Here is a 25594-nt window from a genome sequence, read left to right on the forward strand (position 1 = left end):
CACGCAGCCGTCTTTTTGAGACGGGCTTCTGGTGTCCTTGTTCCCTCCTAATCTTGCATGTTGAGTTTGGGACTGCTGATGAATAAAGCTGCTAGGAACATTTTTGCATAAGAGTTTTTGAACATATATTTTCACTTGTTTTCGGAAAATACCTAGGAGTGGAACTGCTGGATCATAGGGTACACGTGTGTTATACTTTATAGGAAACTGCCAAACAGTTTTCCAAAGTGGTTGTACTATTTGACACGTCTGTCATCAGTGTTGGAGAGTTCTAGTTGTTTCACACCCCTGCCAACATTTGGTGTGGTCAGTCTTGTGAGTTCTAACCATTCTGTATTCTAGTGTGTATGAAATGGTATCTTGTAGTTTCACGTTATATTTCCCTGATGACTGAAATGTTGAGCACACTGTTATGTTCTTATGGGCTATTTGTAAATGTACTTTTGCAAAGCCTCTGTTCAAATCTTTTCCCATTTTTATTGTTTTTTTTTGTCTTTTTATTATTGATTTGTAGACATTCTTGATATATTCTGGAAACAAGTGATTTGTTAGACACATGTATTGTAAATATTTTTTTAACCCATCTTTGGCTCACTGTCAGTTTTTTAATGGTGTCTTTTGATGGGAAAATCTTTTAAAATGTGGTAAAGTTTAACTTATAAAATTGTTCTTTTATGATTTGTGCCTCTTGTATCTTCTCTAAGAAATCTTTGCCTACCCTCAAGTTGTGAAGAGATTGTCCTATATTTTCTTCTAGATGCTTTATAGTTTTAGCCTTATATTTAAGTCTGTAAAATATCTTTGGTTAATTTTTGTTTGTGGTGTGAGGTAGGGGTCAAGATTTCAGACTTTCTTTCTTCCTTCCTTCCTTTCCTTCTTTCTTTCTTTCTTTCTCATTGAAATCCACTTGTTCCAGCACCATTTTTGGAAAACATTTTCCTTTCCCCGTTGAATTATTTCCGCGCCTCTGCTGAGAATCTACTCACCATCTAAACATGGGATACGCAACAGCTTGGATCTACAGCTCTACCAGGGCGGGGCCGAGGGATCCATGTCTCTGGCAAACTGCAGGTGGCAATGTGGCTCCTCCCAGGCATCCTGGCTGGAGCTTAGCAGGGATTCTGCAACCACTGCCAGCTTCCTCTCAGCCCAAGTGCCACCGATGCTTGGAGGTGACGGGGAATGGGGCACATGCAGGCTGACAGATGTCCTAGGGCAGCTCTGAGAGCTCACTGGTTCCATGCTTGTGAAGAGTTGTTTTCAAGGTTCACAAGGTGCAGTCAGAATGCCTCCAGCCTGGACTTGGACATCCCTGTTCTGAGAGCCGAGAGGGAGTTCCCTGCCTTCTCCTCTTCCCTCACCTCCGCTCGTCTCCTCCCTGCCACACCACGTTCCTGCCTCATTTGCAGACTGCGTGAAGAGTGGATCTCAGCTTTGCTATTTATGCTCATGAGACCACTGCCCCCTCCAGCTGAGGAGTCTGATTACGGAGTGTTCCCCAGCCACGAAGGAGAGGACCCTGGGGGCAAAGAGGTGTCATTCCAGAATCTTGCCATCCTCCCTGCCTTGTGTCATCCTCACTCCTCCGTTCACATGTTGCTCGTAAGTCAAGCCAGATCTGCCGTGATGTTTTCTCTCTCATTCAGAGCAGCCGTGAGCTGGAGCATCGGGAGCTGCTCAGTCAGAAGGGCAGGGGTGTTAGAGAGAAAGTGGTATAATTCCTAGCGTTTCCAGCCTTTCTTCAGACTCTCTGCCCAGCAGCTGCTAAGTTAGGGTTTCTTACGATTAATAATTGAACTTCCACCTTGGGGCAGGCTCCGTCTAAGAACCACTAACAAGGAGTTTATTTAGTTTATTTATTCTCTTTTCCTCTTGTTGTATTTGTTTACTCTTCTCTCTGCCTGATACCATATGTATATATATTTTTAAACTTTTAGAAGTAGTCCTTTCATTAGGAACTCTGTGTCCACTCCAGGCACAGACATTGGGGAGGGATGCTATGCAAAAGACAGGAACTCCTGTTGGAAACAGTGGAGCAAAAAAATCATCCAGGGACTGACCCAGTGGTGTAGTAGTTATGTTTGTGCACTCCTGGAACTTTGACAGCCCAGAGTTCGCAGGTTCGGATCCCAGGAGTGGACCTACACACTGCTTATCAAGCCATGGTATGGTGGCATCTCACATACAAAATAGAGGAAGATTGTTACAGATGTTAGTTCAGGGACAGTCTTCCTCAAGCAAAAAGAAGAATATTGGCAACAGATGTTAGCTCAGGGAAGATCTTCCTCACCAAAAAAAAAAAAATATCATCCTAACCAAGCCCTTAGATGGTAGTTTGCAGTATTATGATGTTAAGATGAGGGCAGTTGACTTTTAGCTTCACTCATCTAACAAATATTTACTGAGACCTGCTCTATGCCAGGCACTCTTTTAGATCCTTTAGATGCTGGAGATACTTTAGCTAAAAAACAAAACAACAAATAAGCAAACAAAATTAGGCCAAGTCTCTGTCGTCATAGAGCTTCGAAAAGCTGTTGCTGTGAGTATATTGCTTTTTAAAATACCAGTAGTAGAGTAGTGGCCAGGTGGAAAGCAGTTACTAGAGGGTGTGCATATATACACACACACATATATGTAAAATTACATTGTATGTTATATGTAGTAATACACACACACACATACACATACACATGTATACACATAGCTAGCTAGCTAGAATGGCCAGTGATTAGCTATTTTGATGTTGTTGCTTTAGTTCACAGATGTTAGCAGCCCTGGGTAAAACCCTTCTTCTTTCCTCCTAGTGATATTAAAATACACAAAGCTTACTCTGCCTCTATGGGTTGAGATGAGGAGGAGCAGATGAAGCTCCAGTTAATCAGTCTTGGTAATAAATGTTAATTCTGGCCAACGACCCTGGGGAGAGATCTGAAATCATTATTTCGACTCACATGTGATCCGCCATATTGTGACAGATGACGGAGCCCTGCTCTCTGCAGGGCGGTGTGAGGGATGGGGCGATGAGTGGAACACGGCCTCTGCTTTACCCATCAGTGTAATTGGAATCTGCCTCTGGTGTTTTCCCCACTTTGTCTGGGCACAGGTGTTGATACCCTAGTTTTCCGGCCGGATTCTCCCGTAAAGAACCGCTGGGAGCAGCCTCCCACTCACAACCCAGCTCCCTTGCCTCTGTTCGTTGGCCAGAGCCCCAACTTCCTTCTCCCTGAGGCTCCCTGTGGTTGAGTGTCACCTACTCCTGGCTGTGCTCCCAGACCAGGCATCCCGCAGAGAGTCACCATCCCACCGCCTCAGTCGTTCTGAGAACCTAGTAGGAAAAAAACCCAATTCTGTGTGAAGAGTGGAAATTTTTGTTATATAATCAAAGGCTCTTCCTGGTGGGGGGGAAACTTATTTTCCTTTCTTAATTATAGACTCCCCACTTTGGATGGGATATTAAAATATAATTGAACAGGTGCCAACCGGAAAAGGACCCCAATGGCCACAGGTGGAACAATTTAAAGCAACAAAATCAACAATGTCCTATTGGATTATAACCCAAAGTATAAAATAAATACCCATGAGTCCACCTATGTAAGTAAATGATTGAATAAATTGCAGTATTTTAAATAATAATATTTTCATTACAGAAAAATTCCCAATAATGTACATAGATACTCCTCAAGGAGGTGAACTCTCCTTTCTTCCTTGAGTGTGGGTTGTTCTTAATGATTTGCTTCCAAGGAGTGGAATATGCAAAGGAGGGGAGAAAGTAACTTTCTCCTGCAAACTTACAACCTTGGCCAGGTGATCAAGGTTAGCTCAGAGATGTTAGCGATAAGTCATGTCGAGAGCACGTGCCCTTGATATGATGTGACGAGGATGGTACTATGCCTCTGTGATCTTTCTCCCCTAAACCCATAACCCAGTATAATCATGAGGAGAACATAAGACAAATCACAATTGACGGACATCCTACAGAATACTTGACCAGTATCCCTTGAAACTGTCAAGGTTGTCAAAAACAAGGAAAGTCTGAGAAACTGCTGCAGCCTGGAGGAGCCTAAGGAGATATGACGACTAAATGCGATGTGGGATCCTGGAAGGGATCCAGGACCAGAAAAAGCATAGTAGGGAAAAACTAGTAAAATCCAAATAAAGTCTGGAGTTTAGTTAATAGTGATGTCCCAATATTGGCTCTCTAGTGTTGACAAATGTCCCATAGTAATATAAGATGTGAAAAAAAGGGGGAACTGGAGGAGGGGTGTGAGGAACTCTCTGTACTATCTTTGAAACTTTTCTGTAAATCTAAAACTGTTCTAAAGTAAAAAGTTTATTCCGAACAAAACAAAGCGAAATGTAACTGATGAGGAAGAGTGACCCTAGTCAAAATAGTTGAGAATGTAATTGCTGATGCAGATTTCAAGGTAGCATCACTTTGGCCATCAGACCCTAAAGTGAGGAGGTCCTTTCTGATGGGAAACCGAAACGGCTCCTGCTGTTGTTCATATTGGATTAGTGTGGAAGATGAACACTTCCCCACCATCCATTGCACGCCAGCTATTCGTGATTGTTAAGTTCCTACTAAATTGCCTCTCAATCTTCTCTCTGCCCTTTTCTAACTGAATAAACTGGGAGAAGAGCCTCAGACGAACGGTCAGACAGTTGTTCCTCAGGACTTTGCTTTACCCCTGGCTGATGCTCGACAGAGGCACGTTCAGATACCATGCAGTGGGAAACGTTTTCGTAGGTAACTCTCCTCCGAGTCCCTAAGATTGGGTATGGACTTGGACGAGAGAGTTTGGCACGTTACCATCTTCTGTCCATTCTTTGCAAAGCAGCTTACTGGCCTTTGGAGTTTTAATTCTCTCTTTTTGATAATTACCCGAAGAAAGCTTCATTTATTTCCAGTATTAATTGTTTTTGAGATTTCTTTCTTTTATAAGGTCTGCTGAAATGAAGCCCGAGTGCCAGAGGCATTCGTAACAAATGTTCAGAACTGATGAAGCAGTTAGGAAAAAAGGTAAAGGTGTAGAATAGTCACCACTCACCATTTCTGATGATACCCCGTTCTCTGCACAGGCTGCTCCAGAAGGTTCACACTGAATCTTGAACTTCTGGGAGGGTGAACATTCTTAGGATTACCGAACCTGGGTCACTGCTCAGAAACCTGCCTTTCCATCTGTAGAGAGGCACAGCCTCGTAACTCTAGGTTGGGTCCCAGATAATTTCTCCGTCCCTTGAGTTTCAAGCTCGGTGGAATTGGGGCAATGGGATGCTGCAGCCAGGAGTGCTGGTTGGACCAGGGCCGGAAGGTGAGACCTGGGTTCCTGTGGAACTCTGGGCAGGAAGGCAAACACAAAGCAGCACTTGATAATGGGGCCGGTGACTTTTGTTCCCCTGTTGGATGTTACAGGGATAAAAGGAAGGTTGTAGGTATTTTTTTCAGTTGAAAATAATAGCTGTGCAAAAATCACAGCATAATTACTCCGTCCTCTCTGACCCTCCCTTTCCCTGTATCAATTCTGGTTTTTGGTTTTTTGATGGAGAATTCATGGCATCAGTTGCAAAGTGTGTGAAGTGCTGTAACTTGACTACTTAATTGTCCTGGTCTTTCCCCTCTCTTCTGGTCCTTACTTTGCATCCTGCATAGTGCATCACATTTGTTTCTCGAACGACCCGTGAACCAAGGTGGGTGGAATTCCGAGGTCCCCAGCTCTGGGGCCTGGTCTCTATTTTTCTTGTAACCTGTTATTTGCCTTCCACATGTTATTATTTAAGGGAGCGAGGGGCCCTCACCACCATGCCCACCCTTCTGCAGGGCCTGCTGGGGCAGAGCCAGCCAGGAGGCAATGTCACACCTCCCCTTGACTTCACGTGAGGACCTCCCACCCAGGAAGCTGTCCTTAGGTTCCAGTTGTTCAAGGGAGAGTTGGATCCACTTGTGAATTGAGAATACCTTCTGAATGCTGTCTGAAGCCAGCTGTGAGTCATGAATACCTTTTGACTCCATGATGTCAGATTTTAGAAATAGTCGGCCTTTTGGAAACAGACTTTTCCCAGTCCTGGCATTTGGGGCATGTGTGCTTCCTGTTTCTTGAGCATCTTCGTAGTCTTCCTTGCTGTCTCCTGAATGATCTGTTATTTCTCTATATTGAGACTTAATTTTTTTTTTCCTGCGAGGTTTTCTGTGTAAGACTCTGCGTTCATTTTTAAATGCTGCTGCTGCAAGTGACCAGCTTTCAGCTCTTTAGTGATGTGGAAATGCCTCATGCTGGTTCACTTAGACAGGTTTTCCTGTTCATTCACTCATTGCTTTATTCAGTAAATGTTCATTGATCATCTCCCATGTGTCAGGTGCCGGGGATATGACACTAATCAGATGGACACACCCCCATCCGCCTAGAGCTTGTGTTCCTGCTGGGGGGCACCGTGTGGAACAAGGTGAAGAGGAGGAAACGTGTAGGAACCGGATAGCAGTGAGTGCGGCGGAGAAGCATAAGGCAGGGAAGGGGGTGTTGGAGGTGCTGACGTTTTAAATGGGATATTGAGATTTGTGATTAAGAGCCTGGAGGGGATAAGGGACAGCCATGGGCTGCCTGGAGAAAGAGAGTACCACTTGAATAGGGAAAAGGCCAAACAAAGTCCAAGAGGTAGGCGTGAGCTTGGTGAGGTCCAACAGCAAGCAGTCCCCTGGGGCTGGGAGGCTTTTGTATTTTCCCGAAATATGTGAAGAAAATCTACTAAGGGGCTGTCTTTTTTCCTGAAATCTCCAAGAGAAGTGACACCGTTTCCACAGTAGTAGCAAAAGTTGACAGTGTAGGTATGACGGGGTTCATGTCTCTCCGAGAGCTTTGCTTATTGCCGGGGAGCCGCCCTGGTTCTGGAGGGGGGGATCCTCTTGTGCTAAAGATGAAGTCCCCTCTGCTCACTTGCCCTCGGGGTGAGAACGTGAGCCACCATAAAGCTGGAACAAGCACCCTTGTCTTGCGGCTGTGTCCAAATCCATCGTGACTCCCATGGAGCACGTCTGATGGGCTCCCACAAGGGGCATCCGAGTCCGGCTGCTAGAAAAATCTCTTTCATTGAAAATTACCTGCAATTTTTCCCTCTTGCCCCGCTGCAGACTTTTTTCTTCCATCCCAGTTATCTCTCATGAATAATTAGGAAAAAGATTATTGATGGTTTCAATTGAGCATCACAAGCTGATTGCAAAGGAAAAATTAGGACTTCTTTTCCCCATTCTAACTTGACACTGACCAGACTGAAAATAATCTTACTGGAGGGTCTCATTGCCCATCCTGCAAAGGAATCAGGGAAATGGGCCCAATTTTAAAGCCAACAGTAATTTTGCCTTATGAGTTACTGTTCAAAGACCCAGTATGATAGGTGATCACAAAGTGATGGCTGAAGAGAGGGAGGGAGATGGGAGGAAACCTAGAGGAGAGGGCGAGAGAGACAATTAGATTGGAAAGATGTGAACAATTGATCTCCAAGCCTTTTCCAGCATGTTCCCTCAAAAGCACACCCCTAACACACCAGCTTTTCTCAGTGTAACTTGAGACTTACATATCTTTCTCAGATATGCACAATGATCTTTAGAAGTGTGTGTGTTGCTGCTCTTCTTTAGAGAGAGGATAATGCTTTTGAATCTTTTGGTAGGATACTGCTTAATTAGGTTTTGTCTAAACCAAGAGGGACACTAGCTCACATTATGCATTTTCTCTTAGCTCACCCCATAACCAAGGACTGCCCAGGCTGGATGCCTGGCTGGGGTCTGAGGACTTATTTCAAGGCTGGAGGCACAGGGAAATTGATAAGGTCCCTATGGGATCTAAGTTTCTGTGATTGTGGCCCCACTCGTACTAGATTTTAACAAGTAGAGTCAAGCGTTTAGAACTCAATAGCATGCTCCCTTGGTTCTTCTCTACTTGACTTTGGCTTTAGGGTCAGGGGAAGTCAATCCCTGATATGAAGCATTTGGCTGCTGCCCACTTCTCCTCACTAAACATTCCACAGTAGCTCTTTGTTTATTCTTTATTCAACTGTCATAATCCAACCTCTATTTCTACCCAATGATCCAGACGGTTGTGGACATGGCAGAGCATATGTCTCAAGAGAACAAAAAGGAAAAATTCTGAATTTAACTTTGACCCCCCGACAGAAGGAGATGCTAACATAGTAAGCGGATGAAAGTGTTCTAAGGAAAGAGGAAGGAAATGAGTTAGAAAAGAAACCCTGACTCCAGGATAGATAATAATTAATAAATGAACATGTACAAACTGAGTAAGCAGTAAGAGCTGCGTGAATGTAGGATGACAGACATGTGCATGGCAGTGTGTGTGTGTGCTCATGCATGCATGCACGCGTGCACTGGTGGGAGATGAGGGAAGGAAGGATGGATGGATTGTGGAGCATTTGGCATCACTGGATTTGAATAACTTTTCCATAAAATTCTGTCTCATGTTGCAATTTCGCTGGCATATGCTGGACAACCTAAGGGTTCCAGGAACCCTCTGCCCTCCTAGGAAGTCCTCAACAGGGTGGCAGCTGTGCTCAGAAAGATGCCTGTCGCCCTGGCCATTATGAAAGCTGCATCCTTCTCCTTTGGCAGCTCTTGGGGACGTGAAAAATGCTCCACTCTGCCTGAGTGTAATTAAACTTTGGGCTGAAGTTTTACCCTGCACTTTGCTGGCAAATTTAATAATGATGAATTAAGTGGAATATTTACAGAATTAATGGGAACAGGATTTAAAATAATGTATACAGTTCACTTACTCACATTCTGTGTGACTCCCCCACCTTCCAAATGTTATTCCAGCATCCGGTCTAATTGCACCAGCTTTTCCTTCCCAAGCTAGCCCCCGTCTCCTTTCCTCTGCAGCGATTTGCTCTCTGTTTCTCTCCTACTATGTTTAAAATATGTTTACCCACCTGGGTTTTTAGTTGTGAGATTTCCTTTCTCTCCCTAGCTTATTCAATATGCAGCCACTATAACATTCCTTAGGTTTATTTGGGGTATAAAATGATTAGGCCATATTTTTAGGAGAAAGTAGTAGAAGGATCCCAAACTCTGCAATCTTTGTCTTACTTCCTTTGTCCACAGTTGGGTGAGGGACGTTGGCGGTGCTTTTTCTTCTTGGGGAGGGGGAGGGAACGGGGCCCTTGCTAGGTATGGCCAACACAGCTGCACCCCCAGTCACCATCACGCCCTCCCCTGCCCCGCCATCAAGAGTGCTTCTGCTCATCTGTCCACAGTTCTCTCTTTCATCTCAGAGTCATCCCTGGCAGTTTCTTTGGAAGAAAGGTGAAAGTTTTGCAGGTGAAAGTAAGGGGCAGACACCTAAATTTTCTCTCTGGAGTGGTAACTTCCGGCTCCTGTATCAGCCGCTCCACCTGCACAACAGCAGAGATTTGTAGGACCTTGAATTACCAGGCAGCAAGATGTCCCCCTTTCTCCTGATGTGAGCTTTGCATAAAATCCTAGGACAGCCTTGCAAATAGGTGCTCCAGCTCTTCATCGTCTGAGCATCCAGCCTCACTGAGGAGGGCGCTCTCTCGCCGTTCAGTCATAAAATTGTGAGAGGGAACCATGTGCGTCTGGGGTGGGAGAGAGATGCCCTGCATCCAGCTGCATCCAGAGTGGACTTTGCTCTTTGCTTTGGAGCAAAAATCATCACCCAGAGGCTCGCTTTCCCCAGACAAACATTTGAGTAGTTGTTTCCAACCTACTATTCTCTTGTTCCACTGTCAGCCAACAAGACTTTATGGCAACTGCAGTTTGACCTGATCAGGGAAGGACCTTGTGGTTGAAAGCGGGGGCAACCCCTTTAAACTAGCTGGAGGAAGAAAGGGGAATGCATTTTAAGGACACAGAATCCAAGGGCGATGAGATCAGCGGGTCATCGTGGGGCACTGGAATTAGGAAGTGTGAAGCTGACGGCATGTGCTTATTCAGTCTACTCTTCTCCCCACCAAGGCCTTTCTCTTCTGCATTCCATCTTCCTTCTTCACTCTGCAAACCTGCTTCTCAGCTCTGCCGTAGCCGGTTAAGGGCTGCCCCACAGCTCCCAGCTTGCTGCATCCTCAGTTCAAGAGAACAGTTGGGTTTGAGAATCTGGCAGAATTGCATGAGTTGTATACCTGCGTGGTCCAGTTGACCACCTCTGGGGAGCATAGGAGAGCACGCATGTAGCCCAGGCTCTCCTGCATGGGGAGAAGGCACCCGCAGAGGAGGTGGGTGGAGAGCCAGGGACACACTCCAGAAGATCTATACATCTCAGGATGTGGGTCTTGGCTTCTAGCTCCCTTCTACCTCCAGGACTCTGTCTGCTGGCTGGGATCCCCTGCCTCTCCCCAGCACCAGAGACGAGCAAAAACTCCATCGCAGGCATTGCTCTTTCCCTTTCCAACCTACAGATCTCCAAGCGTAGGCATCCTCTCTGCAGCCAGGGAAGGGAAGTTGCTGAGGATTTTCAGAGATAATTAGGTGAAAGATATCATAGGCTCGTTATTGGGCAAATATTTTCCAATTAAAAGGTAAGTGAGGGGCCGGCCCAGTGGCACAGCAGTTAAGTTCGCACATTCTGCTTTGGGGGCCCAGGGTTCGCTGGTTTGGATCCCAGGTACAGACATGGCACTGCTTCACTTGTCAAGCCATGCTGTGGTAGGCATCCCACATGTATAGTAGAGGAAGATGGGCACAGATGTTAGGTCAGGACCAGTCTTCCTCAGCAAAAGGAGAAGGATTGGTGGCAGATGTTAGCTCAGGGCTAATCTTCCTCCAAAAAAAAAATAATAAAAAAGGTAAGTGAGTTGGGCCAGCCCCATGGCCTAGTGGTTAAATTTGATGCGCTCTGCTTCAGTGGCCCAGATTTGGTTCCCAGGTGCAGACCTATACCACTTGTTGGTGGCCATGCTGTGGCAGCAACCCACATACAAAATAGAAGAAGATTGGCAACAGATGTTAGCCCAGGGAAAATCTTCCTCAGCAAAAACAAAGGTAAGTGAGACTGCAAAATGATGCTTCAGGCCAGTCGGGAGCAAGATTATTTTGGAGCTCCGTAACACCCAAAAATCTGCAGGAGAATATGGCTAAAGAGGAAGGGGAAGAGTGATCTTCCTGCATCTGGAGAGCATCTGGGGTTGTGTGGACCAACTTCTTGGCTGCTTCCTTTGCTTTGGCATTGAACCAAGATTAAAAATGGATGAGTGGTGATTGGGGGGGTCTACCCATAATGGTTTGCAAATGAACGAATTGCCTCCTGGCACACCATTTCCAGAGGTAAAAGCCAGGAATAATTTCCTGCCTAGTGCTGCCTGACCCCTGGCAGGGATCCCGAGACCCTTCCAGGTGAACGAACGGAGTCTGGATAGAAATGTTTATCCACTTGTGCTGTGGGAGCAGCGCCTAAGTGCAGGATGTTCAGAGGTGCCAGGGCTCTGCTTGTTAGGGGGGAGGGGGGCCATTTCCCAGGCCTCCGCCTGGATTGACATCGCAACCAGAGAGAGTGCCACGTGAGCGTACCTGTACTCCAGCTCAGGGTTCTCAGTGTGCTCTGCTCACCCCTGACATTACAATCACCTTAGGCACTGATTGAAAATGTGATTCTTTCCCTATTGTAAACCTATTTAAATAAACAAGGTAGGTTTTTTTAAGTGCGGATATAGAAAAATCTATAAGTTATATTAAGCAAAAAAGCAAACTACGAAACAGGAAATAATACCATTCCTTTTGGGTTAAAAAAAATTGTTGAGAAGGACATATGTTCTGGTATTAATGTAATATTTTTCCTGGTGGAATCCAGTAGAATCTGTGATCGCTGGTTCCCTTGGGAAGAGAGAGTTGGGGGAGCGAGACTCTGAGTTTTCATTTCGGCCCTTCCTGTTCTGCTTGCATTTCTAACCGTCCATCTGTGTTACTTTTATACATTTAAATGTCAGCAGAGATTCTCTGGGCAGTGGGACTACACACCATTTTCTTTTCCTCTTTATGTTCTTTTTATATTAAGAAAATCATGCAATTTTAAAAAATGAATCTGCCCCTGGCCCATAGTGCCAGACTCTCTGGGGAAGGAGCCCGGGCTCTCCTATTGAACATGTGCACCAGTATTTGAGAAGGAGGGGCATCAGAGTGTGCCACCCCCGAATATCCCACCTTGGCATATTGAGTATTTGCAGCTGAAGACACTTGAGAGGCAGCAGATGCAGGAAGGGCTCTCTGACTGCCCTCTTTCTACCTGAAAGCAGGACATACATTTCCCAGGAGAAAGGTGCCTCCCACCCCCCACATCAGGAAGGGCAGAGGACTCTTCATCCTCAGAGGCTCTTCTCCGCCCAGAGGAGGCACGGGGAGGAATCCATGTAACAGGCTTTACTAAAACAGCCCTCATCTTCCCTAGTTCCCCCGCGTATTTACCTTCCCGGGGTGTCACTCCTAAAAGCCCACATCTCTTTTCCTTTGTGGTGTCAATTTCTCTGCAAATTTGTTTTTCTTTGTTAAGAGGCTACATAAGCCCCAAGTTCTAACCACCCCTTTGAGCTTCTCCTACTCTGCCCCCTGCACATGTTAATAAACTCTGTTTTTCTGTTGTTCATCTGTCTTTGTCAGGTTAATTTCCAGACCCCAATGGCAGAACCTGGAAGGGTAGAGGAAATGGTTTTTTTTTTTCCTCCCCGGCAAGAATCTGGCTCGTAATCCCAGATGCTTCCAAATGGACATCCTGACAAATGCCAGGGCCTTCTCTGTCAGCAAATGCTGTCTGCTGTTTTTGTCACTTTCACTGGAAGTGAAACTGGGGGATGACAGCGCTGGGGCATTTACTTGGGTGTGACCCCTTCAAATGCACCTGCCTGAGCCTTAGCCCTAGAGAAATCACTGACTTCCTCTTCGGGGACCAGCTGGAGAAAACTCTCTCTTTTAAAGAGCCAGACACCCGCTGCCTGATCTCCTTGTCTTAGATCAACTTTGACTAATCGCAGGAGTGGAATCCATTGTACTCACAGTCCCAGGGGTTGTACAAGGAGTGTACACAAGGAGGAGGGGGATATCTTGGGTGCCAACTTTAGAACTTTGCCTCCTACATGGATGCCAAAGAGAACATTTCTGTTTTTACCATTAATATGATGTTTACTATAGATTTTTTTCCTTCTTCTCCCCAAAGCCCCCCAGAACATAGTTGTACATTCTAGTTGTGAGTGCCTCTGGCTGTGCTATATGGGACGCCACCTCAGCATTATCTGATGAGCGGTGCCATGTCCCCGCCCAGGATCCGAACCTGCGAAACCCTGGGCTGCCAAAGTGAAGCGCATGAACTTAACCACTCGGCCACGGGCCTGGCCCCTACTAAAGATTTTTGATAGATACTAAAAATAGTTCCCTCATATCCATAGTATTTTGCATCTATGTTCTTAAGTGAATATGGCTTAAAATTTTTATTTCTTATGTTGTGTTTCTCCGTTTTCAATATTAAGGCTATACCAGCTTCATCCAGAGTTGGAGAATTTTACTTCTTTTTTTCCCCGTTAATTCTCTGGAATAGTTAGCATGGGATTGGGGTTATTTGTTCCTTAATAATTTGATAATATAGGGGAGGGGAAAAAAAGCTTTTTCTCTACTCTATTACATTTTGTGTCTAAGGCCTATGAATTAAACTGACAAAAGATGGATTAACAGGAGAAAAGCATACAAATTTTATTTTTCATTTTACGTGCACGAGGGCTCCACAGAAAAGAAATGAAAACGCAAAGAAATGGTTAGGCTTGAGAGTTTATATACCATTTTAACAAACGGTGATAAATTGTAGAGAAGTGACTAGACAAAGAAAAAAAGATTTGGGCTTCTGGGGGCCATAAGTTGTGCGAAGATAAATATACAGGAGAAACTAATGGTAGATAAGGGTTTCTTAGTGAGGTTTGTTATGCAGACTCAAGTCATCTGTGGTGTTCCCCTCTTCCTGGTACAGACTGGGGAGACACTTTTACAAATGAAAGTTTATGTCATCTTTACAAAGGGGAATTTGTGCCCTGCTTTTAGGCAGAAGGGCAGAGGTCAGAGAGTACCTCCTATGTCTGCTGTCTCAATTGCGTTAACCTCAGTATAATCTTTATGCCAAAGTGGTATATTTGGGGTAGCATATTCTGATCCCCTTCAATAGTCTTTATCAATAATGCCGTCTTGCATCTAATATGTTTGTGTATACGTGTGTGTGTGTGTGCTCTTCATCCAGCGCGCTAGAGGCTGTTCACCTTGGAGACATGCTGTGGACATTGCTATGGTCTTGTCCAAGATTTGTGCTGCTGCTCCATATTTTTGTTTTGTTTGGTTTGGTTTGGTAAAGGAGATTGGCCCTGAGCTAACATCTGTTGCCAGTCTTCCTCTTTTTGCTTGAGGGAGATTGTCCCCAAGCTGACGTCTGTGGCAGTCTTCCTCCATTTTGTATGTGGGATGCCGCTACAGCATGACTTGGTGAGCGGTGTGTAGGTCCATGCCCGGGATCCGAACCCGCAGTCCCCGGGCCACCAAAGCAGAGCCTGTGAACTTAACCACTACACCACCGTGCTGGCCCCTGCTTCTGTATGTGTTATATTGTTCTATTTACCATGCGTTTTCTTTCCTTCTTTTATTGGGTTGATTGATTTTCCTATATCTCCCTCTTTCTTTCCTTACCCTTAATTAGTTTGGAAGTTTTTAATTCAATTTCTTTTTTGTGGCTACCTTTACTTTTTTAACGTACATAGTTGACTTGATGTACAGACTTAATCAGTATCTTTACCCTTCTCCCTAGCTATCTAAGGACCTTGGCATGCTTCAACTTGGTTTATCCTGTCATCATCCATGTTATTATTTTTCTAATATTTTAGTTCTACCTTTTTTTTGATACCTCCAAATTAGTCATTAGTGTTGTTACTGTGTTTCTAATAGCCTTGATTGTGTAGAGCAGTTTTAGGTTCACGTCAAAATTGAACTGAAGGTGATTCTCCATATACCCCCCGCCCCTATTCTTTCATAGCCTCCCCATTATCAACATCCCCCATCAGAGTGGTACATTTGTTACTATTGATGAGGCTACGTGGACACATCATTATCATCTAAAGTCCATAGTTTACATTAAGGATCGCTCTTGGTGTTGTACATTCTATGGGTTAGACAAACGTATGATGGCACGTATCCACCATTATAGTATCATATAGAGTATTTTCACCGCCCTAAGTGTCTTCTGGGCTCTGTCTGTTCATCCCTCTTTCCTCCTTACCCCCTAGCAACCACTGATCTCTTTACTGTCATCGTAGTTTTGCCTTTTCCAGAATGTCACATGGCTAAAATCATACTGTATGTAGCCTTTTCAGATTGACTTCTTTCACTTAGCGATATGCATTTAAGTTTCCTTCGTGTTTTTTCATGGCTTGATAGCTCATTTCTTTTTAGTGCGAAATAATATTCTATTGTCTGGATGGACCATAGTTTATCCTTTCACCTACTGAGGGATATCTTGCTGCCAGGTTTTGGTGATTGTGTGTTCATAATCTGCTAATAAACATTAAGCTGCTGTAAACATTAATATGCAGGGTTTTGTGTGGACGTAAATCTTCAGCTTTTTTTGGTAAATACCAAGGAGCACTATTGCTGAATTGTATAGTTAAGGTCTCAGAAAGAAACCGTCAAACTGTCTTCCAAAGTGGCTGTGCCATTTTGCATCTCCACCAGCAATGAATCAGAGTTCCTATTGTTCCACGTTCTCATCAGCATTTGGTGTTACCAGTGTTCTGGATTTTGACCGTTCTATTAGGTATGTAATGGTATCTCACTCTTGTTGTAATTTGAATTTCCCTGATGACATCACAGGGAACATCTTTTCATATGCTTATTTGCCGTCTATATGTCTTCTTTTGTGAGGCATCTGTTAAGGTCTTTGGCCCATGTTTTAATCAGGTTTTTTGTTTTCTAATTGTTGAGTTTTAAGAGTCACTGGTATATTTTGGATAATCGTCTTTTATCAGATATGTCTTTTGCAAAGATTTTTCTCTGTCTTTCTTTGTCTTCTCGTTCTTAATATTATGTTTTGCAGAGCAGAAGTTTTTAATTTTAATGAAGTCCAGCTTATCAGTTGTTACCATTTATGTATAATATAATGTTTTATATAATCAATGGTTACTTCTGGTTTTCCAACATTTGTGCTGATTTCTTTGCTCCCCATTGCTCCTTGCATTGCACTCCTTTCTGGATTCTCTTCTTCTTAAGAACTATTTTCTTCCTTGACTATTTCTTCACTTAGGATCCCTGGGGGTAAAATCTCTTAGTCTCATCTAAAAATATCTTTATTTCTCTCTGGCTGTTTAAAAGAAAACTTGAGTTGCATTTAAATGTCTAGTTGACAGAAATTTTTATTTCCTTTGGCGCTTTGACAATATTATTCCATTTGGAATATTATTCCATCAGACTGAAGAATTGTGTTACGTGTTGTATTCTCTGTAAGCATTATAAAATGTACACGACAGCAGCTTCATTTCAGTTTTCTGTCTTTCTCTCTGGTTGCTGATACATTTTTTTCATTTGTCTTTAGTGTTGCTGTGTTTCAGTGTGATGTGGTTTTGTGTGTGTGCGTGTGTTTATTGTTCTGCTTAAGACTTGCAGAGCTTTTTTAAACTGAATACTCATTTTATTATTATTATTAGTTATTTCTGGAAAGTTTTTTTTTTAGCAATTTTCTCTTAAAATTTACCTCTCCCTCATATTCTTTATTTTCTTCTGCAACAGTTATGGGATGTATATTCCACATTTGTTATTTATCTGCCATGTGTCTTAAACTTTTCTTGATGTCATCCATCCTTTATCTCTCTGTGATCTATTCTCTAGTTCATTGATTAGTCATTGAGCTGATTCTAACCTATTTAACTTGTCTGTTAAGTTTAATTGAAATGACTATAGTTTTTATTTTTTAGTTGTCTTATTGGGTTCCTTTTAATCCGGCTGCCTTTTCTGTTGTTCATGTGGTTCTTTTCTTAAGGTTTTAATTTCTTTTCTTTATGTCTTTAATCAGGTTAGGCATATTTTATATTATATTTTAAATTGTAAGTCTATTCTAGAAAGGCCATGTTTCTCCCTCTGTGTGTGTTCAGTGACTCCCATTCGTGGTGTACAGTTTTCTCCTAGGCTTTGTAGTGTTTTAGCATCAATCCCTCTCTACTGGGGTGCGTTTTTTCTTGAGGATTCCTAGGGTCCTGGATCGTGGGAGAGCCCTGCAGAGTAGTTTTGTGTTTGTTTCTGGAAGACCCCTTTGCAATAACGTTAGCCTGGAACCGATTTTCACAGTAGTGTCTGGGTGGGGGTTTTCCTAGCCCACAGAAAGTAGAAATTCAGAATTCCAGCCTGTTCAAGGTGTAAGCCCAAGGCGTTTACTTTTCAAGCATTTTTTTTCTTGAGAGACCAGGCAGAAACATGCGATCATCCTTTTTGTCTCTCTGTGCAGCTGGATGGATTTTTTTCCAGGCCGCCCTTCCACATAGGGACGGAATTTCCTGACCGGCATTTGTAGAATTTCTCCTGCTGCTTCGTGTGTCCCAAGGCCTCGTCTTTGCTCCATGTGGACAGGGACACCCAGACCCTGTTCGTGGGACTCTAGGCGGCCTCTGAACTGGTTTTGGTGTTTAGCCCTGGTTTACAGCTTCCTCATCGTTAACGGTTCCCTTTCTTTATTGCAAGCTCGGATGTGTATTTAAAACCTTTTTTGTTTGTTTATTTCATCCATCGTTTCTAGGCGGTTGCGGAGGGAGATTTTCGTTTTATCTTAATCTTTAATCTTGCTGGAAACAGACATATCTCCGGTAGAAATTTAAATCTGCAAAACGGTCATGCTTAAGTGTCATCTTCAGTCATTCGCCAGGTCCCCTGTGCTCCAGGTGCTGCCAGGCAGCAAGCCACTCTTCAGTATCACTTCCTGGAGCTTCACGAACTTACATCTTTTTCAAGGCATCTGACTTGACGTTTCTACAAATTTGACAATAATATGAAAATATAAACAAATGTTCGCGATCTCCAAGCCTGACATAAGAGGTGGCTGGGTTAGGACTTCTGTTAAGCTGTTAGGCAGGGAGGGAATTTTTGAGTGGGGACTAATTTTATAAGTGCTGAGTTCCCCCATTTGTGAATATTTGTGGGTTATGAGCGTGTTTCCTTTCCTGTTCTACCTTGCAGAACTCGAAGAGGGCAGGCCTTGATGAAGAGGACGCTAGGAGTTGTGATGTGCATCCGACATGTTCGGAACCATGTGCTGGGCGCTCACCATTGCGGGAGGGGGAGTCCCCTGTCAGCCCTTTCACAGCCCAGGCTCATTTGGTGAGCAGCAGGCCGTTAGATGTCCAGCTTGAGCTCAGCCTGTCCTATAAAGGACAAATCCATGGGAAAAGCCCAAATCTGTTGGTCCACGTTTCTCACAGGGTGGATCTTGATCTCTCTACATCAGGATTCCCTGGGGTGCTAGAAAAAAATACAGAGGCTTATGCTCTGCCCCTGATTTGCCAAAATCAACTCTCTTGGGACGGGGCCGGGGAGTCTGTCTTTTAAACTTCTTCGGTGATTCTCAGTCATATTGCAGTGTGAGAATATTTGTCCCGGGTGCCGCACTGAGGTGGTGATGGTGAAGCCAGCGCAGTCCTAGGAATCTTTTGGGCAAACAGAATTTCACTGGCGATGGAAAGGCTACGAACAGCGAGAACTGAGATCTTAGGTTGCTTTGTGCTTGAGTGTGGCACTGGGGAGAGAGATTTAGCTCAGTGGTTTATCAAAAACCCCATCTTTGGAGGCGATTTTTTTTGAGGGGAAGTGGATGGTTTAAAGCCACTTGGTGACATGAAAAGAAACGGAAGGAAGAGGATAGGAGAAAACCTAACTGAACATGAACTTCTTGGGGTTTGTGCTAAAACGTTGCCTGGATTTCAATTAGGCAGAGCACCTTCTTCTCCATCCCCAATTGGTCAGGTTGCCATGGCAACAGGCACACTGCTGTCTGTAGCTGCCCCACCCCCACCTGCCTCTGGCAGAGGCCGTCCTACAAGTTCCGCTAAGCCTAGACCAGACTTCTCTGCAGTCTCGAGGCTCCAGTGGCATAATGTAGGACAGATTTGGGTGGGGAGGTGAGAACTTGCCACTTCAGGTGGTTTCACGCTACACTCTAGTAACTTCCAGAAAATGTGCTAGGCGGCTCCGTCTGGGTTGGATGTTCTGTTCCTGCTCACTGGATTCAGGAACCGTATGCGCTAAGGCATCACAGGTTATCCTATGGGCAGAGCACACCTCTGTGCCACCTCCCCTTAGCACTCACTCACCCAGTGTCTCTCCATGGGTTCCCCTTGTGTCCTCTCAGAACAGGGTCTCTCAGAGTGGGTTCCATGGGCTTTCTCCACTGGCGCTCATTCCCATGCTCCTGGTTTGGTAAAGGGAGGAGATGATGCAATCTGTCTTCCTAAGAGAGATTACAACAGGAGGAACATGTCCTGGGCATGAGGTGGTGTATTCCATTTGGTGCAAGGTGAATAAATGATGGTACGACTCCCAAGTGAAGAGCCCAGTAGATGGTTGGCGAGAGGTCTGAGCTGGACATACGAGCTTGGGAATCTGTTCTCAATCGGTTTTCCTGGATCTTTCTTTCTCCCCTAAATTGTGTTACCTAGAGTGCCTGTCATACCTGCGGACCCTTGAGCCCTGCCCAGGTCGACCATGAGCTCTAAGCATCAGCACTTTAAAAAAATTTTAAATATGATTTTTATAAAAGTTATTTAGGTGATGTTTCTTTTTAAAATTTTATTATGGTAAGAATACTTAACATGAGATCCACCCTCTTAACAAATTTTTTTTAACTTTTTATTAAGATTATGATAGCTTACAACCTTGCGAAATTTTGGCTGTACGTTGTTGTCAGTCGTGTTGTAGGCGCACCACTTCACCCTTTGTGCCCTCCCCCCACTCCCCCTTTCCCCTGGTAACCACCGATCAGTTCTCTTTGTCTCTGTGTTTAACTTCCACCTATGAGTGGAGTCATACAGAGTTTGTCTTTCCCTATCTGGCTCTCTTAACAAATTTTTACATGTACAATACAGTACTGTTGACTGCAGGTCCAATGTGTACAGCAGCTCTCTAGAGCTTATCTTTCAGCTCTGCTGAAATTTTATGCCCATTGTTTAGAACTCCCTATTTCAAAAATACGTAATGCTTCACCAATTTGGGTGTCATCCTTGCACAGGGGCCAGGCCAGTCTTCTCTCTGTCTTTCCAATTTTAGTATCTGTGCTGCCCAAGTGAGCGTGAGAATCTGCACTTCACTCAAGCTCCCCAGGTGGGGAGTTTTGTTGTTATTTGTTTGTTCATGCATGCTCAAGTTTGAGAACCACTGTGAAAGACTCTAAACATGGCCTGGGCCCAGTTTGGGTCTTGCGCCACCAGCTGCTCACAGACTGCTCCCCACACACACATGTGGCCTCGGCCCCCCACCTCTCTCTGTGTAGTAAGAGCTGCAATGTCCTGAGGATAACTGATCCTCCGTCCTCCAGCCCTGTGGTCCTTTTTCACGGTGCTGGTCGGTGATAATCTGAACATCTTGGGGAGAGTCTGTCTTTCCGGAGCCTTCATTTTCACAGGACATTTCTGCTTTTAGCCAAAGCTGAAAGGAGACAGGGCCCTCTGCAGCCATGTCTCTCCCCTTCTCTGAAGCTCTGCTGGATGGCATTTGTTTTCCGCTAGGAACCAAGCCATCCTTCCCCTGTCCCTGTGGTCGCTGTCTCAGGAGGGACTGTATGAGAAAGTGTGTTCCCAGCCTGGCGGACGATTCTGCCCTGCCCCAGTAAATCTTCTCCACCAGGCGGGGCCCGCCCTTGAACACGAGGGAGGCCTCCTTAGTCCCCACGCCGATTTCCCTGATAAGTCCCCCTCCATTTGGTTTCTCATTTCTCTTATTCCTGTTATGCCAGATCCAATCTCTTTCTTTGCTCTGTTAGCTCCAAGCAACCTCAGGTCAGCACAGCCAACTTTGCCCATCAGCCTCCCTTCTGACCCGACACTTCCGCCTCGGGAAGCCGGGGGCTCCAGAATTCAGCCTCCCCACCTGGGACCCACGGGGAGCCCTCTCCAAGTCAGTCAGGCGTCTCGGCAGAGTGCCCACTGGATTCCTTACACAAACACAGCCACCCTGTGAAGATGTGGTGGCTCCCAAGCCTCAGACAGAAATGGTAGAGAAACAGATGAGATTCTCTTGCTGGGAGCTGCGTTCTGATGGGTTGATTGGTTTCCAGAGCAGGATTTGCCTCCTGACTGTTTCCCTCCTCACCTGTCTTTATGGTCAAATCCAGGGAGTAAAGAGTGGTGCGTATTCTTCCTGGCGATTAGCTGTCTGATGCTATTTCGTCAAACCATTATGTTTCCCTTTCCAAGGTGAATTTCTAAAAATTGTATCTATATACAATTTTTAAAAATATTAAAGCTGGGGCTGGCCCCATGGCTGAGTGGTTAAGTTCACTCGCTCCACTTCAGCGGCCCAGGGTTTCGCCAGTTCAGTTCCTGGGCGTGGACATGCCACTGCTCATCTGGCCATGCTGAGGTGGCGTCCCACATAGCACAGCCAGAAGGACCCACAACTACAATATACAACTATATACTGAGGGGCTTTGGGAAGAAGAAGAAGAAGAAAAAAAATTAAACCTGAGGAAATATAATGGCTTAATGAAATAGCGTTAGATATATTCTATATATAATATATAGATCATGTATGTATTTATGTATGTGAGTGTGTACATATATCCTCTATCTATCTATCTATCTATCTATCTGTCTATCAATCAGCAGTTTTCTCTGGATGATAAGCACACTTTAGGGATGCTTATGACCTGCTTTATTCCCATCTCCCTGGTTGTAACATTCTTTTAGGAAATGCCAACTGGTGTTAATATTAGCCTAAGTAAACTACATTTACATGAGGAAATCTACTATTGAAAAAAAGTGAACAAAAGGACAGAAAAAAACTAGGAAGTTACTTTGTGTTCCACAGCCAAATAGACGCTCTTAGAGGGCACCGGTCAGCTCCTTTTATTGATGGGAAGTCTCTATTATCTTTAGCAGCAAGCGATCCTTTCCGAAAGTTGAAAATGTCAGCATGCTGGTGGAATTTTGAAAAGCCCCGGCACGCTTCTACTCTGCCGACATGGGGCGTGGGGATTTGATGGTGCTTGAAGATTCCGCACCAGATCCTATCACAATGCAATTTTTTTCTCCTCCGCTGCGGACCTCCTGCTCTTTTGGATTTAAGTCAAGGACAGATTAGCATCCCTGCACACCTTTAGCCTTTCTTTCATGCTTTTATAAATGTAATACAAGTTCATTGTGGGAACTGCCACAGCGTGGTGTGTGTTGCCCTTGCTATGTGCCAGCCAAGGCGGTCCACGCCTGCTCTCATCTACTCCACGGCAGTCTGTGGTAATAATAGCATCCCCGTTTAGGGGTAATACCATCATCCCCATATGGCAAATGTGGCAACTGAGGCATAGGGGGCATCAAGTGGCATCTCCAAAGCTGCATCACCAGGAAATGGCGGGGCTGGGAGAGCAACCTGGGTGGGTGGGGGACCACCGCTTTAGAGTGAGCGTCCGCAGGGTCTCGTTCTCCAGAACCAGCCTTCCCTGCTCCTTTCTACGCAGCGACACGGTGGGTCCTCTGTGTCATTACCTTGGAGAAAAAGGGAAAGAGAGAAGCCTGAAGAGGTAAGAAAAGCGGAAAGTGCCAGAGAGCCTGCCAGCCAAGGACTTTCCCTTTGTCCCCCTGGTTCGTGCCTGCTGGAGGACTGGACACCTTCAGCCAGCACACCAGCAACTTAGGCTGTGTCCACCTGTGCCCCTGCCTGCCCACACCCACCACCCGTCCTTTGCCTTGATTGACAGTCCCCAGAAGAGGATTGGGAGAAACTGCCAGACCGCCTCTAATCAAATAAATTGATCATGGTCTGCATGTGGGCGCAAGTGCATATTCTCTCTGTCTCTTTCTTTCAAACATACACACACACACACACACAGAATGCATTTGCTGACATGGTGAGTGACGGGAAACTTCTGGGACTCTCAGCCGGTGTAGCTTTCTTCTGTGTTAATCCTGGCAAGGGCCACAGACGGCTTCCGTGTCTGAATCACATTTGCTGATCTAGTGAATGGGGGGAGGGTGGCAAACTAGCAACGTAGTGCAAGACTCGCCAGGAATTTCCACCATCCTGCCGCTCTAGTTGTGCCCGCAGGTTTTTCTTTCCTCAGTCCGCTCCCCACCCGTGGCAGAAGTTTGCCATCATATGATGTGATGTGACTTGGGTTCATTTTCATGGAGAACACCCAGTTGGGAGAGTGGTTTTTCTTTGTTAGTTGGGACCCCATTCTTGTAGAAGTCGTCTTTTTCCTAACAGCATGGGTGGCTATGCTGAAATTTACCTTTGCCCTCTGTTGGAAATGTTTCTTGTACAGATTAATAGCGCGAAAATATTGGCGGGGAAATATTTAGCTAATTAAGAAAAACTTCTGGAGACAAGCATTTAGCTGCATTTAATAATGTGTAAATTATTTGCCTCTCAATGATATGCTAATTGCTCCTTACTTATAAGCCCATGCTGCTTGGAAATGAGCCCACCTAACTATGAATGCCCATCAAGGCTTCACCTTTCTAGCTTGTAGGTTATGCTAACAGAGAGGTTCTTTTCAACCAAAAGCATACAAGTGCTTCTGCTCATTGCAGATTCTCTGTGGCAGAATATCTTACATCCTCTCCGCCAGAAGAGGGACTTTCTCTGCTGATCCTTGTGGAGTGGTTTCCCATTTGCTCCCACACTTTATCTATTGGAATTCATCCTGGTTAGTAAACTCATCTGTTGAGATGCAGCTCACCCACCCGTCCCATCCCCACATGATCCCTTGTCGTTCTCTATGTGATTTTCTTGAATCTGCTCAGTATCTGGAAGCCTTTGGTCTTGGTGAGGAAGGGCTTGCCTGTGAGAAAGAAGAGGAAGGCAGAGGTGGGTCCTGTGCCCACTTGCACACGCTTCTTCTCTCATAGGTTCCTTCATCCCTAAACCTACTCTTCTCTGGATAGGATTTGGACAGGGTTGAAATGTTGGTGACCAAGGACCAGGACTGGCCAGGTCAAGAAGATTGGCTGCTTTCCTGGGCAGAGTGGTTAATCTGCCAGAACTCATGACCCGGGGACCATTGTAAAGAACTGGTGATTTGCAAGGGCAGCAAGCCTGGGGAGAAGATGGACCTGAGTCTGGGTCTGAAGGTCAAGTTCGAGTCCTCTTTGCCCTCAGATGTCTATTTTGTTCTGCAGCCTGGGGTGAAGCCTGCAGAGTTAATAGTCACTTGAAGCTAGCTAATTACTTTGTAATTGCAGGGTTCTTGCAGAGACCAGGGCTAGGCAAGGCTTGGAAAATACAAGATGGCTGAAGAGTTGAGACTGCCCTGGTGTCTGGAGGTCATGAGTGCTCCAACAAGGCTGGTCTTGGAAGGGCACCTGGCATCATGGCTGATGAAACGGGGCAGTCTCAGAACCGCTGCTGGGAGAATCACTGACGTTGCATGCTCCAGTGGTTCTGGTATGCCAGTTGGTGGACCAGCTGCATGAGCCGCACCCCAGAGCCCTTTACAAATGCACATTGGCAGGCTCCTCCCCGAAAAATGCTGATCCCATGGGTCTATGGCTAGAGCTGAGGATCTGGATTTTTTAATTCCTCAGATGATTCCGATATGAGGCCAGTTTTGTGAAGCACCAATCCAGTCCCTTCAGGAGACTTCCATGACTGTGAGGCTCCTAGAGCAGGTGGATTTTCCCTGAAACCTCTTTCTGTCCCCACTTGGAGGTGAGGGGGTGCCATGTAGAGTGAGCACAGTGGACGCCAGAGTGGCAGGTGGTCAGATGCATCTTGAGGCGTCTGCGTGGTGGAAGGAAGTGTTCATGCCCCAAATGCTTCGGAGAATGAGTAGCTCGAGGGAGGCCTTTTAGTGGAGGTGGTGGCTAGGCTGGAGGGGAAGGATATTGAGGAGGTGTGGTTGGTGGAAACAGCCCAGAACTGGCAGTCAGGAGACCTGGGTTTGACCCCCCATCCTGCTGCTTTATACCTGCATCATCCTTAGCAAGATCACTCAATATTCTAGTCTGGATTTTCTTATTTTAGTCAGAACCTTTTTGGTTGCTGATGACAGGAATCAGCTCAACCAGCTGAAGCCAAAGAGATTTTATCAGCTCACTAGTGGGAGGGGTATTGAAAGCTTATGGAATCAGGGAGAGCTTCAGGAAGAGGCCTCAGGGTCTGGAATGGGGAACTTGGCACCACTGAGATGACGTCGCCACCTCGTGCATTCCCCTTGTCTTTGCTTGGTGTGGCTGAACATCAATCCACGGGGCAGTGTCCACAGGGCAGTATGCACAGACCAAGGACTCTGATTGGCTGGTTTGAATCCTAAGTCCACCCCTGAACTGACCACTGTGCTCTGGAGACCAGATCAGGTTTAGAGTCGGGGTGTTGAGTTTCTAGAGGTCTAAGGCTGAACACCTCGGTCTTCCCCATCCAAGTTCATGAATCAAC

General features: G+C 45.3%; 1 protein-coding gene and 1 non-coding gene across 14 annotated transcripts in view; one reads left to right on the forward strand and one right to left on the reverse strand.

Annotated features, from left to right (window-relative positions):
• Positions 1–25594, forward strand: part of SLC39A11 (solute carrier family 39 member 11) — a 352142-nt gene that overhangs the window by 176481 nt on the left and 150067 nt on the right. The window lies entirely within an intron of this gene.
• LOC139074245 (U6 spliceosomal RNA) lies at positions 20190–20296 on the reverse strand. Its single transcript, XR_011523781.1, has one exon. It is a non-coding gene; the product is annotated as a U6 spliceosomal RNA (small nuclear RNA).

Source organism: Equus przewalskii, chromosome 10, assembly GCF_037783145.1.
Source record: "Equus przewalskii isolate Varuska chromosome 10, EquPr2, whole genome shotgun sequence".
In the NCBI taxonomy this organism is placed as follows: Eukaryota; Metazoa; Chordata; class Mammalia; order Perissodactyla; family Equidae; genus Equus; species Equus przewalskii.